Genomic DNA, 19,243 nt, shown 5'->3' with positions numbered 1-19,243 from the left:
TAGCACCTTGCTAAATTGCTGAGGCTGCCTTTGAACTCCCAATCCTCCTGTATCAGCCTCCTGAGCCACTGGGATTACAGGTGTGTGCCACTATGCCTGGCTATATATATTTTCTTTATAAATGATTTTCAAGAGGCCCAGAAAATGTTGGAAGGTGGGTCTTGCATGTTGTTTATCTCTGAGTGAGTTTATAAACCAAGTTGTTTGTTTTCAAATACCCCATACACTTCAGAATACAGCCAGCCAGTATTCATTAATATGCTATCTTGGAATCATAAGGTATCCTAAGAGAAAAGATGGCTGTTAAGTTTTTAAATGTTCTGCATCATTGATCATTTTACAAAAACCATCCTCGAAACCATCCAGCATATTAGCTCCTAACACCGTCTGATTCCATGTCCAATGTCCAGTGTCACACCCCCAGTGCAATGACCGTGCAGAAAGACTCAGAGAGATGGGTTTTTTATCCTTCTCCATAACAATTCCAGAAGCAGAGAGTTCCACACACTTTCACACAAAGTCTCAAAGGTCTCGCTCGTCCTCAACCTGGGTAGTTCAGAGAGGCCATGACTTCGGAGTCAGACATTCCAGATGTGTCCTCTGGCTCTTGTCAAGCAGAGGATTTTGAGAAAAGAGCTTAATTTTGCTTTGCTCCTGTTACTACCCGTACACAGACTTTCTCTGAGGCATAAAGATGCACGTTAGCTAATGCGGTAAGACACTCCACCTCCCTGCCCCTCCGTGGCAATAGCCACAGTATTGGAAATGTTACGCAGTCATCGAGAAAGTCCGATCAATGGAAGACACTTCATTTTTCCCCCTCTCCATTTACTTACTCTTACAACATTCCTGAGATTTTCTGGGTGAAATGGTTACTCGAAAGTGATCAATTTGGTGTGTAACTAGTATTTTGTATTCTCCTCATAAGTGTTTTACGACTTCCCTCCTTTCTATGGTCCTCCACAAAGGACACACGCACAGCCTCGGTGGAACCAGTTTTGGAAACCAGCATCCTTCATCCCCGTATCGCACCCAAACCTTCTCATGTTCAGTGGTGAAGGTCTGCCTAGCTTTTCCCTAACTGGTTCTGATCAGTTGTAAATGCGGCTTTCAGAGCTGCTCTGAACACTGGCCCCCGTGCGACACCGTAAATGGTGATATGCCCAGAATAAGCCCAGTTGCCTGGACTTCCTCCCCAGCATCTGTAAGGCATACTGTCCAATTAAAATGCACCCTCTGCTTCCTCTTCTATTAGCACCTGTACACCTTCCTCCCCACCCCAAGGAGCCTGGTCCAGAGCTTTCCATGAGCTGAGGTCCTATCTCACTCTTCTCTGACCCTCCTGCTGGGTCCAGCACGGTGCCATGTGCCTAGAGGATTCTATAAATGTTTCTTGATTGACTAATTAATTGGCTACCACTCACTGCCTTTTCCTTGCCTGCCCACTCGCTGGCGCAATCCCAGATGGGGCTGCAAGCCAGATTTTCACAGGAGAAATTTCCATTTAAAAGTAGGCATTAGGTTAGTTTTTCCCACTTGGAACCACAACAACTTCCTCCGGGGACTGAAAGAACAAGCCTGCTCCCTCCAGATAGAAACCTCTAAGTCTTCCGGGGCTCCTTTGGCTTTAGGATTTCCAATTTTAAAACAAACTCCATGTTGTTCAAAGGGCTCTGTAAATTCCTCACAGCGAGTTCCTGAAATAACTAAAGGAGAAAACATTTTCATGTTAATAATAAAAGGTTTCCTGATTGCGGGTTCCGAGTCCTGCTCACCAGGTCCAAGATGCCATCCAAGATGGCAAAGGAGGAATCAGATTCAGGGGTTCTGAAGACCACGAGTCTAAGATTAAGTAGGAAAAGACGGGAAGGAACAGGAAATCGAAGACCCTCAAACCTTTTCTCACAGTGAGTGCAGGCAACTGGTTCATAGGAGAACTCTGCAAAAATGAAGTCACTAGGGTGGTTTCTCTGGAAGGGCACTGAAATTCAAACACATTTGTTCAACTACCATCAAACCGTACTCATTTTCGATGATGTATCAATGACTGCCTTTCTTTCCCAGGAAACCATCACTCCTGGGATTCACTACTCTAACCAGGCTTAGGGGACGGATGGGAGAAACAACCATCATGGTGTTCAGCCACCGTCCACTGGCCAGCTCGGGGACCACGTCTTCACCCAGTCAGCACCCACCCTGGGCTAAGCATGATGCTCATGTTTAAGAGGCTGGGGCTGATTGAAATACCTTTCCTGCCCCGCTGTGGCGGGAGGGAGATGAGAGCAGACCCTGCTGGCTCACTCCTACTCTCCTACAGAGCACTTCTGGAGCTGGCTTCTCACCAAACAGCAAACACGGCTGCTGCTTTAGTTAGGATCTGAGACGACTCCCCAAATCCCTGCTGGAGGCCTGGTTCCCAGTTTGTGCACCAGTGGGAGCTGGTGATGTCTTCAGGAGGTGGGGCCTACTGAGGGAAGTGAGGTCATTGGGGGTGTGCCCTTGAAGGGCTATGGGGACGCCCCTTCTTCTCTCTTCCACCTCCCTGATGGGAGCAGCCTCTCCTGCCACGTGCCCCCACCAGGACCTGCTAGGCCGCCGCAGGCCCCAGGCAACAGGGCGGAGCAACTGCAGATTGACAACTCGGAAATCACGAGCCAAATCAACCATTTCTCCTCCAAAGGTGTTCACCTCAAGTGTTTTGAGACATTGATGCAAAGCTACCTTCCACTGCCACCGTTTTCTTTTTTTTTTTTATTTTATTGCCAAAAAAAGTTTCAAGACTCTGTTTTTAGACAGTGTGATCAGAACAGGGGAGACCTCTGGGCCGGGGTCCTCAGTATCCACTGTCCTTCCTGGCACTACTGCGCCATCCCGCAAACCCCAAGTCCTCCCAGAGGACCTGCAGAGTCCCGCGGATCAGGGGCAATCCTCCTGTGCTCTCCATCAACCCACCCACCCAGAGTGGAAGCCAGGAAGGCAAACTGAACCCCCAGGTGGGGAAATGGCCCCTCCAGCCCGTGGGCTCTCCCCCTGGTGGGATCGCGGCTCAGAACCATGCCTGGCTGCTCTTGTGGTATAAATGATTCTGCTCTGGGTTGAAAGCTCTGAAGATACCAGACGAGGACTTGTCCCTTGACGAAGCAGAAAAAGCATTTTTGAGATCAAAGAATCTTCACCCACATCCTTCACCGACAGCCTACGTAACTCCTGGGCGCCCCGGGTAGATTATTTAACCTTTCGAGTCTCAGTTACCCTATTTCCAATCAGTGAATTCTTTTCTTATTCTTCACTCATTAAGAAAAATTGTATGTGAACGTGTTCTGAGCTGTGGCTTGAGCCCCTGAGGCTACACGACAGGGTGGGACAGACTGCACCTTCAGGGCCCCCAGATCTCCTTGAGGAATAGACGCTTCAGCTATGGGGTCAAGCCAGCCCATCCGGACATCAGACCACAGGGAACTGAGCCCAGTGGGAGCTGCGGCCAGGAGAAGCCCACGCATGTCCAGAAGGCTGGCTCTGTGCCCCCTTGGGTGGTGGAGCGGAGTCAGGATGGAGTCACAAATCACAGTTCATTCCCCTATTCCTCCACCATGAAGTGGAGAGAGCTCTCAGCTAAATGTGTGGTAGGAAGCCTTCACCAAAAAAGAGCTCTCTCTAACCCCTCAGTGGCCCTCTCTAAGTGCCATGCTCTCTGGGAAGCTCTTTCTATACCTGTGTCCTCACTCTGCCCTGTGGCCCTTATGCCCTGGAGGAGGTAGAGGTCAACAAGCTGCTTCTCAGAGGCCCCCGAGGGCCACACTCTGGCACTGAGAAAAGAAGAGCCACAGAGATGCTGGTGGGGAGGCTACCACACACAGCCTGTTTTCCTTCCACCAAGTGACCATAATGCTCCCTTGTACTCAGAATATATAAAGAGCTCTTGCAACTCAATAACAAGACAACCAGAAAGACGATATAAAACAGATGCTGGTGAGAATATGAAGAACATGGACCTCCTGCACTGCTGGGGCCGCAAAGGGGTGTGGAATAGAAACTGGGAGTTCAGCACCTATTTCACTTGAATCAGCCATTCTATTCCTCAGTGGATACCACGTATCCTCAACGTCTTGCTTCCAGGGAGGCGATGCCAAGAGGGGGGAAATGAAGAGGAGCAGGTCAGCGCTGGAGGATGAGGGTGACATGCCCCCAGTGGCATGAGGTGACAGGTGGCAGCTCGGGGGCCATCTGCAATTCCCTCTGGAACACAGCTATGATAAGAAGCACCCCCCCCCGCCAGGTTCTTGGGGAGATGAAAGGAGATGGAGAAGTGAACTTTGTGAACTAGAGTGACCCTCAGTGTCGTCATTCTAATCTCTCTCGGGACGCCCCACAGCTCCTGGCACCCATGAGTTATAGTTCACGTGTCACCAACCCTTCCATCCCCAAGCATGACGGCCATGACCCCTCACGCACCACGCTGCGGAGACCCTGCCAACGAGCAAACCCCTGCGGAGTCACTGCTGCCTGGAGACACCGGGGGACATCATTCTGTGTGGTCAGTCGCTTCTCCCAACATGACGCGAGATCTCCGAATTTATTAAATCCTGCCATCCAGCCATAAGAATGCCCTGTCTCTCTAGAATAGTGACTAATAAGGTTTGCCGAAAGCCCTTCTAATCCCATAATCCATGGCATTCGTAAGATTAATGCGTAATTGAATAACAGTTCCCACAACTCTTTAATAAGAAAAAGAAAAACCTACGGATCAGCCCCAGGGGCTGGGCCCGTGTTAGGCGGAGCTCTCCACCCCGGGGGGAGTGTGCTCGCTGGACGTGAAGCAGCCGGGTGTCAGGTCCTCTGGTCCCTCTTGCTGCCCCATGCTTCCAGCCTCCTGGGTCTATTTTTATGCTTGATTTCAAATGACGACTTCAACAGGGTGTTTAAACAGTGCTGTGGGCGACCCCAAAGACTAAGAGATTCTTCTTTTTGCTCTTTGGACCTGGGAACCCAAAGTCAAAGGGGAAAGAGAGAAAGAGGGAAAAAGGGAAAGAACAGAATAAATGGTGGGTGTGGGAGAAACCGAGGGGAAAGGAATGAAGGGAGTCATCAAAAAGGGGGGGCTACAAGGGGAGAAGGAGAAGGAGCAGGCCCACATCAGCCTATTCCTGAACTGCCTTCAGAATGCAAAAGCAACCGCTGGATTCTGAAGGACAAGCAGGAGCCGAGGAACTAAGGAGAAGAAGCCAACTTGAAAAAGCGACCCAGTAGGGAGGGAGGGTCTCAGCTTTCCATTACTATAACAAAATGCCTAAGATAATCAACTTAAAAAGAGAAAAGGTTTATTTTGGCTCATAGTGTTCGAGGTTTTCATTCCACGGTTGGTCGGTTGTCCCCATTGTTTTAGGGCCTGGGTGAGGCAGCACATCACGGCTGGAGCCCAGTGGTGGACGCCGATTCACTTTAAGACCAAGAAGAAAGAGGAAGAGGAGGGGCCAGGGTTCCAGTATCTCCTTCTAAGGGCACACCTTGAATGATCAGAAGATTCCTCCCTAGGCTCCACTCCCTAAAGTAGCCCCAAGCTGGGGAGTAAGCCTTTAACACACGGGCCTTTGTGGGACATTAAGAGCCAAACTGTAGCAGGAAGTGGTCCTGGTGACCTATGGCCATAGTCCCAGCTACTCAGGAGGCTGGGGCAAGAGGACTACAAGTTCATGGTCAACCTCATAGTGAGACCCTGTCTCAAAATAAAAAAGGGCTGGGGATGTAGCTCAGTGGTGAAATGCCTTCAGTTAAATAAATAAAGAAGACAGACCGACTACACACATGATGAGCTAAAAATGGAATCTTCAACATCCAACAGGAAAGAAGGTAGAAAGAGGAGAGGAAAAAGGAATTGTGATCATAAAATATCACTGTCTGAATAGACACCCGGAGAACTAGTCAGCTTTTTTTTTGCTGCTGTGACTAAAAGATCTGACCCAAACAATTATAGGAGAGGAAAAATTTATTTGAAGGCTCTGGGTTTCAGCCTCCATAGGAGGCTGGCTCCATTCCTCAGGGCTGGAGGTGAGGCAGAACATCATGGTGGAAGAGTGTGGTGGAGGGAAGCAGCTCAGCTGATGATCAGGAAGCAGAGAGACTCCACTCTGCAGATACAAAGTCTGTACCCCAAAGCCACACCCCCAGAGCCCAGCACCTCCCGCCACGCCCCCTGCCTCAGCCAGCACCCAGTCAACCCCATCAGGGGATCCATTCACTGATTGGGTGAAGACTCTTACAGCCCAATCCCTTCTCCTCTGCACCTTCTTGGGTTGTCTCACAGGTGAGCTTTGGGGGGGTGCCTCCCATCCAAACCATCACGCCCTGTCTCAAAACAAAAAGGACTAGGGATGCAGCTCAGTGGCGCAGGGCCCCCGGGGCTCAATCCCCAGTACCAAAACAGGAAAAAGGAAGATAAGCAAAAACTCTAACAGGGTAAGGTGCAGCCTCTGAAAGGTGGCTGGTTGTCAGGAAGGGTCAAAGGAGCCCCCTCTGAGCTCTCTCTTCCCCACCCGCCCACTTGCCCTTCCGCCTCCCGCCAGGCTGGGGAAGCAGGAAGGCCCTGGTCCCACTCTGCCATGGTGCCCTTGACTTTCAGCTTTCAGAAACGTTTCTGTTTCTTGGTCTCCTCTTTTCTCTCCAGTTATCAACCTGGGACTGTGCAAGGGGGGCGGGAAGCAAATAACTCTGGGAACCCCCTCTTTTTGGCCAGAGGACTGGAAAGGGGCCCCTGTAAACAGAAGAGAGTCCAGGGGAGTCCAGGTTTTCTGCTTTGCTTTCTGATTTCATTTTTCTCTAGAGGGTGGCCACTTACTGAACTGCGAGGTCAGGTGGCCAGCTGCTGCATGGCAGCGATAAGTTTTCCTAAAAGAAACCTGGTCTTATTGCCACGAATGGGGAGGAGGTGCCTCGGGGTCCAGAGCATGGGGAGAATCCTGCTGTTTTTTCTGACCGCTTTGCCCCCAGGATGGATGGTCCTAAACTTGGGGAAACTACCCTGCAGCAGCATGACAACTAACACAGCAAGAGAAACCCATTTTTTTTTTTTTTTTCTGGCCAGAAGAATAGGAAAAAGTGCCCAGGGAGTGGGGGCAGGAGTGTGGGGGAGACCCAGAGAGAGGGCTGGAGAAGGGGCTGCTCTGATTCTGTGTATGTCCCAGGAACGTCCCCCAGCTGTGCATGTGAGAACCAAAGCACCTCATAAACCACAGCTAAGCCCCAGGCCGACCTTGAACAGTGCATGCATGGGACCCAAAGCCACACAGCAAAGCTTTGGAAATGGAACTGACGTTGGAACCATTGCCACAGCATACAAACAAAACGGCCGCGATTGGCCGGTGAAACAAAAACTCGAGCATTTTCCAAAGGACCCAAATCTCACAATATAACACTCAAGGTCCAACACACGGTCCAAAAATATCTGACATGCACGGGACAAAAGAGAGACACAACCAATTCTCAAGAAAGAAGATAATCAGTAGATGATGCAGACACTGGGATCGTCAGACAGATTTACAGAAACTATTTTAACTATGACTGAGAAAATAAAGACAAACACTCTTGAAATGAATGGAAAGACAGAAGTTCTTAGTAGAAACACAGAAACCACAAGAAAGACCCGAGTGCAAATTCTAACATAACAAAGTATAATGACTACGATCAAAAGTATATACTGGATGGGCTCAATAACAGACAGGAGAGGACAGAGGAGAGTGTCTGTAAACCTGATGATACTATTACCTCTGTCTTAGATCAGAGGGAAAAAATACTGAAAAAAATTAACAGTGTCTGAAAGGCTGTGGGACCACACTAACGTTCTAATATTAATGTTACTGGACTCTCAGGGGGAGGAGAGAGAAATCAAGGTAGAAGACATATTTGAGGAAGCAATAGCTTCTAGATTGGTGAAAGACATACATTCACAGATCCAAATAGCACTGTTTTGTTCTCTCTCTCTCTCTCTCTCTCACACACACACACACACACACACACACACACACACACACACAGCCTTACAATGAGTGTGGCCAAAGGGGAAAAAATAAAGAGGAGTCAAGTAAGACTTTATAACCACCAAAAATAAATAAATAAACTTCAACAGGCCAGCATCCTCTTTTGGCAGGTTTCATAAGTACCTTTAGTTTTCAAATGTCCCCCCTAAGTCTGGCAGAACAAGGAGTCACTAGAACTATGTCAATAAGTAAGTTGATTCATTTAATATTAGGATCATTCCAGGACCAAGCCAAAAAGGTAGACAGAGGAACCAAAAAACACACATGGGAGAAAAGACAGCCTCTTCAACAAACGGTGCTGGGAAAACTGGAAATCCATATGCAGCAAAATGAAATTAAACCCCTATCTCTCACCCTGCATGAAACTCGACTCAAAGTGGATCGAAGACGTAGGCACTAGAAGAGAGGCCTGGTGCCTAACAGAAAAAAAAGTAGACCCAAATCTCCACCACGCTGGCCTAGGACCTGACTTCCTTAACAAGACTCCTAAGATGCAAGAAGTAAAACCCAGAATCAATAAATGAGAGGGAGGGCTGGGGTTGTGGCTCAGCGGCAGAGAGCTCACCTAGCACGTGTGAGGCCCTGGGTTTGATCCTCAGCTCCACAAAAAAACAAATAAATAAAATAAAGGCATTGTGTCCAATGACAACTAAAAAATACATGAAAAAATAAACGGGATGGAATCAAACTGAAAAACTTCTTCTCAGCAAAGGAAACAGTCAATAACATGAAGAGAGAGCCTATAGAATGGGAGAAAATCTTTATCACACACACCTCACATAGAGCACTAATTTCCAAAAAAAACCAAATAACCCAATCAATAAATGGGCTAAGGAACTGAACAAACACTTCATAGAAGAAGAAATACAATCAATCAACAAGTATATGGAAAAATGTTCAAATCTCTAGCAATTAGAGAAATGCAAACCAAAACTACTCTAAGATTTCATCTCACTCCAGTCAGAATAGCAATTATCAATAATACAAGCACCAATAAATGTTGATGAGGATGTGGGGGGAAATGGTACACTCATACATTGCTGGTGGGACTGCAAATTGGTGCAATCACTATGGAAATCAGTATGGAGATTCTTCAGAAAATTTGGAACGGAACCACCATTTGATCTAATATCCCACTCCTCGGTTTATACCCAAAGGACTTAAATCAGCATACTACATTGACACAGCCACATTAATGTTTATAGCAGCTCAACTCATACTATCTAAACTATGGAACCAACCTACATGCCCTTCAACAGATGAATGGATGAAGAAGAGGTGGTATATATACACAATGGAATATTACTCAGCAATAAAGAAGAATGAAATCATGGCATCTGCAGGCAAATGAATGGATATTTCATGCTAAGTGAAATAAGCTAATCCCCTAAACCCAAAGGCTGAATGTTTTCTCTCATATGCCGATACTAATTCACAATAAGGTGGGGGGAGCTAGGGAAGAATAGAGGTTCTTGGATTAGACAGAGGGAAGTGAAGGGAGAAGAGTGTATATGAGGATAGGAAGGACAGTATAATGAATAGGACATTGTTACCCTATGTGCATATATGATTACACAACCCATGTGATTCTACATCATGTACAATGAGAGCTGATACTCCATTTATGTATGATGTGTCAAAATGCATTCTACTGTCATGCATAACCAATTAAAATAAATAAATAAATAAAAGGATTTCCACATTTATGGATCCTCAATTTTTGCTCAGAAATCAGGAAGAGGCAGGGCAAATCATAAGAATTCTCACATTTTTACTTGAATCAAGCCTAAAAGAATTTTGCGAAACCCTGTTACACATTTTTAGATTGACACATATTTTTTTTTGCCAAAATATGAATAGTTGCAAAGGATATAACTGCCAGCACCCTGTAAATATTGACATGTAATAGAGAAATGATTTTACCACTCATCGGAATATATCCGATGAAATCATCATTATTCATTTTGAAAGAATACATGGGCAGGTTGCTCTTTAATGGTCATAAATTGTGCAGAATTCTACTTTCCCCTTGAACTTACATTTTCTTTCTCCTTGACTTACAGAAGTTCATCCTCATTTTACGTATTTTATATTTTTAGGTCCTTTACTCACTGCCCTATCGGTACTTTTCTGTATCAAAAATACCTGTTTCAATTTCAATTTTAATTCATGGTAAAAGTATCTTTTAAAGTTCTTCTGATACCATTGTTACTATTATTAGAACCCAGCTTATCAAAACACAAATCACAAATTTTAACAAATAGTCACTAAACACAAGTAAAAAGTCATTTCTATTGGAAATCCCTCTCTTCTGAGCACTTTTGTTTTTCAAGTATCTTATGCATATGTGGATAAGTGTACTTATTATGAGAATGGGTCAAGGTTGGGCCTCGATTTGATTCATATTGTTTTAAAATATCAGTGTAAGGGTGGGAAGCGTAAATGCAGATGGAAGAGAAAAAATTATTATAAAAATGCCATTCAACTCTTTGAATGCCTCCTGAGTTGCACGCTAAAGATCACATGATGGTAAAATACGGAAGATTATTTTAATTATCAGTGTAAAGATAAATCAGGAAAGACAAAGTTGGTGAGCACCTACCTGCTCATCCACCTGGGTTATGCCAGCCATTCACTGCCTCCAACTAGGCTATTACAACTCTACAGAGACAGAAGTCAACCTGTGAAAAACTGACAATAAGGCAAATAGCTACTATCTATATGCACGCAAAACCAAAAACAAAACAAAAAACCTTTATCCAGTAAGATCAGCGGACTTCAGCCTCACACTGAAAGAAGCCAGTTTCCATTCCAATATTGTTAAAATGGTTCCCCTTGAGGGCTGGGGTGGAGGCTCAGTGGTAGAGCACTTGCTTCACTTGTGTGAAGTACTGGGTTCGATTCTCAGCACTGCATATTTATTTATATGAATAAAATAAAGTCCACCAACAACTCAAAAAATACTTTAAAAAAGTGGTTTCCTTTGAACTGATTGATTCAGACTCTTGTTTTAAAAGTAGGTTTTCAATTGTTCATTTTTATTTGTATGAGAGTCATGATTTTGTTTTAATGTTTAACCTTTTACATCAGTTTACAATGTGTCCAGATTGACCAACCGTTTTGCTTGGTTTTTTTCAGATAAGGATTTAGAAAACCCACGATTTGCAAAAGGATCTCCGTTTAAGCATTAGAATCATCCACTTCCTCACCCCAAAACTCAATATTCTGAAATGCCCTCCCTTTTTTGCTCTTCCCACCCCGTAGATATTCACCCTCTTGGGCCACACAAGTTACCAGCATGGGTTAGAGACAGAAATGGGATGGGGCCATGGAGGTAAGAGAGGTAAGTCTGGGAAAGGAGGCGAGCAACTGCCCCTTGCAGGCCCACTCAGGAGGGTGGGTCTTAGGGAAACGTGCAGGCAGGAGATGAGGAGGGGGACAATTTCTCAAAACACTTGTGTTCACGCAGCTCGGGGAGCCGTTGGGTGTGGCACGTGCACGTGCACTAGAGCAAGAAGCATGAAAAGTGTCTCACCTTGCTAAGGTGACAACATGACCCATCCCGGATGCCACCCACTTGAAGCTTAATATCAGGAGTCACTGCCTGGGGCGGTGACTCAGTCAGCACCAGGCATGGATGGATTAACAACACCTTTACTGAGAGGGAAGAAGGGAGTGAAGGACGGGGTCAGTGGTGTTATAATGCAGGACTGCCCCACATGCCTGGCCCCTGTGCACGGGGTCACCTCCGGGTCCACTTCTCCACTATCAGGTGACCCATCACTGTGAGGTGGGTAGTAATGAGCAGTGGAGTGCCAACTAGTAATACAGCAGGGTCACAGGGTTCTCTGAATCGCCTTTAACCAACAATCAAGTAACTTGTAGAAAATCAATAGGCGAAACCAAGAAACACGTCAAGAAGAAAAGATCCAGGGGGGCTAAGTCCTGACGGGGTCACCTGGGGTTACTGTGCAGTTCGGATTTGAGGTCATGGGTTTCTCAATGTATTTCAGAAGGGAAATTTCATTCAAAGGGCACTGAGACAGTTTGCTGGCTCACTGACCACAGCACCCACATTAACACAGGACTGGCTTGTAGATGAAGCCCCCCCGAATGGCATGGAGGCCAGGACAGTTCTGGGGAGAACCAACAAGGGTCAAAAACTCCCCTCCCCAATGTGAAGGAAGAATTACACATGGGATTGGTGAGGACGGCAGAGGGTGGACCCCAGTCCTCCAGGAAATATCAAAAGGAAATAAATTTGGAAGCAGCAGACAGTCAGGACTACACCTAACACGCATGGCTTAGAGGTCTACGTAACCTGCTTCTGGAAATCCTGATTGGCCAGTTTCCTTGGTAGGGCCCAATTTGACCGCTTTTCATTGCCAGAGAGTAAAATCATAAACTTATCTCAAAAGAACCCAGGAAGTCTTCTAAATGGAAACAAGATAGGAAGGAATGGAGACAATCACTGGCGTAGATCTTTCGAGTTAGGTTCTGGCTCAGATATCATCTTCTGTTCACAGCATCTTCCTTCACTGATGTGCATTTCTTGGTCCCCAGTGACAGATGCTGAGCACGGAGTGCTCACTCAACATCGAGACCATGAATAAGTAATCAATAGATCTCAGACCTTCTCTGGATTTGCACATGGAAGGACAGAGGTTATTTTCTCACTCTACTGTGCACAAATTCAGACACAAGGCATCAATGCTGTCCAGGCACGATCTGCCTTTGGCGTCTCTGGCCTTCAACTTCTGCAGGGTTATTCTCACAGCACTGCCACTGAGACCACCTCCCCTCCATTTTCAGCCTCCCAGACCCCTCCTGCCCTTTAGTATCCCATCCCATCAATGCAGATTTTAAAACAGACTTTTAGATTACAGAATGGCCTTCAAATTCTGAGAACTGGAGACTCGGGGGGCCTCAAAATGTTCCCAGTCCAACCATTCATCGGAGAGTGTGGCACTATATGAAGCAGGACCTTCTTCACTTGGCAAAGAGGCCAATGAGAAGCCAGGACTCTTAGACAGATGTCCAGTTACTAGACAGGGCACCTGAAGACCCCCATTCAATAGTCAAAAGTTCTGCTTTTAGGCAGCTTACCGTGTCTCTCTCTGTGTCGGGCTGGAGATTTAAAGAGGGGGAAAACTATTAAATAATTTCTTGGGAGAAGAAGCCATGTTTTCCTTGAGTAGAAAAAGAATCTATAAAGAGAAAAATAAAACAAGACAAAATTCCTCTGGACAAAAAAGCTCATGTACTGAAAGGTGGAATATGGCATCACTTGCACGAAGGAACCCAGAACGCGCAAATTCAGGCGGGCCGAGAGTGGAGTGGTCTGAGGGAGAGGAGGAGGCGGGCTGGCCTTAAATGGGCACAGAGCTTCACCTTGGGATGGTGACAAGGCTCTGGAGGGGGACCGTACTGACAGCTGCACAACAATGTGAAGGGACTTGGTCAAACAGTTACTAAACACAAGAAAAAAGTCATTTTCATTGGAAATCTGTATACTTGAAAACGATTAAGATGCTGAATTTTATGTTGTGTGTCTCTTCTCACAACAAAAAGAAATTCTTTTAAATGCTTTATAATGGCCTGTTCTGGCCTTTGGGTGCTTCCCCGCCCCCCCCCCTTCCTAAGTCATCATATCTGAATAAACTGCAAAATCTCATGGCCTGAATCAGAAGCTGCCCAAATAACTGATCAGCTTGTTGTTATCAGAACAGCAAATCTAAATCACAGTAGAATCCTGGGCTGCAGCAAGGTTCACAATACATGGAATGTGTTAGTGAAGCTTAGTGACCCTTTCTGTACCCTGCCTGAAGCTTAGCCCCTTTGATTTCATAAGGTTGTCTGTCCCAAACCTACGCCGTCTAAAAGGAGGTGCTCATGAGTGACTGGGTTACGAGGCCAGAGTGGGGAACTCAGTTGTGAATCTTAGATTAGTGTTTTCCCACTAAGACATCAGAAAACATATTAGACCCAGGCACTAAGCCCACACCTGTAATCCCAGCGGCTCAGGAGGCTGAGCCAGGAGGATCACAAGTTCAAAGCCAGCCTCAGCAACTTAGCAAGGCCCTAAGCAACTCAGTGAGGCCCTGTCTCTAAATAAAATATTAAAAAGGGCTGGGGATGTGGGCTGGGCTCGTAGGTGTTCATTTGAACATAATTTCCTAGGTTACATAGACTCATTAACATTACTTTTATGTATAAAATATCATATAATTGATGAATTAAAAACAAAACTCCTTGCATAACGTTAAATATTCAAAACGAATATAACCATCCCTGGGTTCAATCCCTGGGACCGAAAAAAAAAAAAAAGTAAACACATTAGATTTGGGATTTAAATGGATCAGCAGCAAGACTCTCAGAACCAGTCACTTCATCTTGGGTTAGATGAGTGAACACGAAGGTGTACACCAGCAACATGGAAAATGACAGACAAACAGCCTTTGGTTTTTTGCCAGTAAAATATATGACATCTTCACGTTCCCACAGATGTCCTGCCCAGGGACAAGAGAAAGCGCTTTGAAAGCAGCATTTGTTGGAAACAGCAAAACACAGGCGGCAACTCAGATGCCTGTCAATGGGGAACGGCTAAATAAATGATGGAATATTTGCCAAACTTTATTATATAACTTCAAATAACAACACGGGTGACCTCAAAAGCTTAACATTGAGTTTAAAGAAAGCGAGATTAGCCAGGTGAGGTGGTGCATGCCTGTAATCCCAGCAACTCAGGAGGCTGAGGCAGGAGGATTACAAGTTTGAGGCCAGCCTGGACAACTCAGCAAGACCCTGCCCCAAAATTAAAATAAAAGGGGATGTAGCTCAGGGGTAAAGCACCCAGGTTTCAATCTCCAGGACCAAAAGGGAAAAAAGATAAAGAAAAAAAAAAGTGAGATGATATATTACTTTTTTATAAATCAAAACCAACTTAACATATGTTGTTCAGGAATTCGTACATGACATAAAACTGTTTCACAATTAGAGCAAGGAATGATTAACACAGAATGCAGGGTTGGCAAGGACATGGGGAATGACCCGGGGGAGGAACACAGGTGCAGCCAGGTTGGCGAGCGCCCAGTTTTTTCTCCCCCAAGCCTCTATTCTCCCTAACAGCTTTATTGGCCTGTTTTTTTCACATACTGTACAATTCACCCACCTAAGGTGTACAATTCAATTATTTTTAGTACATTCACAGACTCATGCAACCATCGCCACAGTCAATTTTAGAAAATTTTCATGAGCTCAGGAAGAAATCCTATCAGCTTTATTACTTTTTTAGAAACCCACCTCCAACTCCAGCCCCAAGGGATAACTAATCTACTTTCCAACTCTATAGATGTCCTTGCTTTGGACATTTTCACCTGAATGGATCATTCAGTGTGTGGTCTTTTGTGACTGGCTTCTTTCACTTAGCATGGTGCTTTCAAAGTTCACCCCTGCTGATGTAGCGGCACTTCTCTCCTTTTTATGGCTGAATCATATGCCATTGTATGGACAGAGTCCATTTTATCTAACCATTCATCAGCTGATGGACATGTGGGTTGCCTCTGTCTTCTGGCTATTTTGAATGGTGCTGCTATAAGCATCTGCGTACAGGTTTTTGTGTGGGCATGTTTTAATTTCTCTTGAATACATACCTACAATGGAATTGGAAGGTCATACAACACCATTTAACCTGAACTGGTTTCCAAAGTGAAGGCAACATGCTACGCTCCCCTGAGCAGTGCCTGAGGCTTCCAGTGCTTCCTCCCTCACCCACCCTCCTAATTACCTTCCCCTTTTATGACTGCTGTCAGCCAGGATCAAGAAGTTATGCCGTGTAGTTTTGATTTGCATTTTCCTGATGAATAATGATGTGGAGCATTTTTTTTCATGCACTTATTGGTCATTTGCATATCTTCTTTGGAGAAATATCTATTCAGATCTTTTGTCCAGTTTTAAATTGGGCTACTTATCTTTTTATTATTGAGTTTTAATAGGTCTTTATATATTGTGGATATAAGTCCCTCATTGATATGATTTTTAAATATTTCTTCCCACTCGATGAGCTATTTTTTTCAAAACGATCTAGTTCTTAAGCCTTAGTTTTAAACTGGTGATGGGTGGTAATGGGCTCGTAGGTGTTCATTTGAACATAATGTTCCTAGGTTACATAGACATATTAACATTATTTTTATGTATAAAATATCATATAATTGATGAATTAAAAACAAAACTTCTTGTATAACGTTAAATATTCAAAACGAAAGACCATAATGCCCCAAAATAAGTTAATGCTCTTCTTGAAGGTGTTTAACTTAACTCTTTGGGTATAATTTTGGCACTTAGAAAATCTAGCCCATTAATCCTTTCAAAAGGTTCCTTTCTAACTCAGGGTGGCAGGAAGGCAGAGTCCAGCCAGCAGGACCAACCTACTCTCCTCTCCTCTCCTGTGTATTTTCCCTCCTCCCCTAAGCTAAGAATAGTATTTTTACATTTTTTTTAATGCCTGGGGGAAAAAAAAGAATATTTCATTCCTGGTGAAAATTACGTGACTTTCAAACTTCAATATCCACAAATAAAGTGAACCAAGGTTGCACCATTCCCTGATATGTTATCTTTGGCTGCTTTCAACCTATGATAGCAAAACTCATCATTACTAAAGAATCCACATGGCCAGCAAAGCCAACATATGTACTCTCTGGTTTTTTACTCAATAAGTTAAATTATTTCTTGTTTCAAAGAAGAACAGCCAACACCTACTTCCTATTAGCAAAGCACCTTGGTAATTTTCATGATTTCTCAAAGTCAGCTTCTTCTTCTCATTATCCTTAGTAAATAGTTACATGACCCCTTGATTCTAATTTTATTAAGGATTTTTAGATTTGGGGATCCATGAAGAAATAGGCTTTTCTTGCAAATATACAGTCTTATCAAGTCATAGTCACACTTAAATCTATTCACCTGATTATTTACACAAACTTTTACTGCCTATTCACGATATACTGAGTCAATTTCTGTGGACTGTTATACCACCCCCACACCCTCTTTGCCCTCAATATGCTTACAGTCTAATTAGACTCTAAATTACCCTAAAGATCACACTTAGGTTGTAATCCTTCCCAAAGTGGACCTAGACATTTTATCAAACATTCTAAGGCACATTCCTTAAATTAAAAGAAATTCGGACAAGCAGAAGAGATACAGGCTCCACCAACAATTCCGGTAAGCGGTGGTGCCTAAGTCTCACAGGCTTCTGCAGTCACGACCACGTAGCCAAAGGTCCTTGACCTTTGGGCCAAGCGTTCCTCTTCACCTTGGCGGTTTGGACCTAACCCAGCTTCACTATCCTACATGCATTCACCTACATTCACTCATTTTAAAGAAGGCATGAATTCAAATATCGCCCCAACTTGCAGCATATCTGTGGTGCTGATGAGAATAAAGATTCCCATCTGCACGCCCGGTTATTGGCCCTCCGAGTGATGACGAGGCGGCTACTTTTACCGACAACCCTCTACCCTAAGCAGTCCGAGAGCAGCTGCGGGGTACATTTTCGGCGCCGTCGCTCCATGCCTCAGTTGCCTTGGCGTTTTTAACAAGTGACTCATGGCCTCAAGTCGGGTTCTGCGGAGAGGGAGGCCAGGTCGGTTTCTTTCCAGCACTTTCTGATCGGGGTGGCTCTGGTCAGTTCCATCTCAAGGACACCCCCCACCCCACCCCGAGCCTCACGAGCGTCAGATCCGAGTGGGCGAGACCCCCCCAAAGTTGGACCGGCCCCGGCTGCGGCGGCTGCGGGTGGGCAGGCCGCGGCGGCCGGCAGCTCCCGGCCCGCCTCCGCCCGCACCCGCCTCCGGAGCTGCGGGGCCGGGGGCCGAGGAGGCGGCGCGGGCGGAGCGCACCGTGTGCTGACCCAGATGGGCCGTGCGCGCCGCGCCCCGCTCCCGGGGTCGGGTCGGCGCAGCCCGCAGCCCGCAGACCCCGCGCCGCCTTTATTCCCCGCGCGCCGCCGCGACCCCGCAGCTTCCCACCGCGGCCGGGGGCGCAACTGGCCAGCGCGGCCGCGGGGCCCCGGCACCTGCGCCCGCCCCTGCCCGCGCGGCGCCCCGGTTACCTGCTCCGGCGCCCCGGGGTCCGGTCCTCGCGATGCCAAGCCGTGCGCGGCCACCGGCACCCTCCGCCCGCCGGCCCTCCCCTGCTCCTCCCGCTGCCGCCTCCCCCCTGAATGGGAGTCGGTCACGCTGCTCCCGGGGAGAGTCGCCGGCTTCCGGGAGCTCCAAATAGAGCCGAGCGCAGCCGAGGGGGAGGGCGAGCGCAGCGCCAGGGCGAGGAGTGGAAATAAAGGGGAGCAGCGAGGAAGGGGGTGGAGGGAAGGAGGGGCAGATGGGCCGTGGGAGAAAAGAGGGAGATGGGGACGGCAGAGGCGCGCGAGGGAGACGGGCTGCCAAGGCCAGCCTGCGAAAGCCAGGCATCCACTGCATCGGGAGTGTTGCAAGGAAGTCTGGAAAGATCTGGAGGCTCCTGGCTGAAGGAGGCACAGATAGGTTGGGTCCCCAATGGGTAATGGGTCCTTAGGGAGCAAGAGACTGGCCTGGGCCCCCACCCCTCCCATCCGCAATGTAAGGACAAAGGCTGTGGACAGGAGCAGTTATCCAACCTTTTAGCGGGGCATCAGGGTCAGATGCACGTGTGTCTTGGAACGACTCTCTTTTTAAAGTACTATATATACAGCAACTTTACAAAATTGCCTGATTACTTAAAAACAACCTACTTCTTAAGATGGATATTGTAGCCACGTCCCTTTTTATATATGGATTATAATTACAAAATTGGACGTGTTCCTCTTTTTTTTTTTATTAACGTTATTAGATGGAAAGCATTGATTTTCAATTTTCATTGGAGTTTACTTCAATCTGAAAAAGTGCACTTGAACCTCTTTGTTGAATGAATGCCAGAAAAATAATTGCTTGGGGTGGGGGGGCAGCAGGAATGTAATTGTTGTCCTCTTAAAGAAAGTCTCCAAACAAACATGAAAATGAACCTCTGAAAAGCGAGAATTCTATGTCAACGTTAAAACCAAGTCTCATTCAGTTCTATGCATTACAAGGCTTATTCTGACCCAAGAGGTCATAATTTAAGTGAAGGTCATTCCTATTACTTATTGCTCTTGGCTAGTAATGATGATGTGCTGTGCCTCTTTGCTCCCCTTTGTTTGGAAA

General features: G+C 46.2%; 1 protein-coding gene across 1 annotated transcript in view; it reads right to left on the bottom strand.

Annotated features, from left to right (window-relative positions):
- Positions 1 to 18,295, bottom strand: part of Cap2 (cyclase associated actin cytoskeleton regulatory protein 2) — a 129,117-nt gene extending 110,822 nt beyond the window's left edge. Inside the window, exon 1 of the mRNA XM_076859239.1 lies at positions 18,139 to 18,295. The gene's annotated coding sequence lies outside the window, so the exon portion shown is untranslated. The remainder of the gene's footprint in view (positions 1 to 18,138) is intronic.
- Between the last annotated feature and the right edge of the window lie 948 nt (positions 18,296 to 19,243).

Source organism: Callospermophilus lateralis, chromosome 6, assembly GCF_048772815.1.
Source record: "Callospermophilus lateralis isolate mCalLat2 chromosome 6, mCalLat2.hap1, whole genome shotgun sequence".
Taxonomy (NCBI): domain Eukaryota; kingdom Metazoa; phylum Chordata; class Mammalia; order Rodentia; family Sciuridae; genus Callospermophilus; species Callospermophilus lateralis.
Note: the sequence above shows the minus strand (reverse complement) of the source record. Positions and strands in the feature narration are given on the sequence as shown.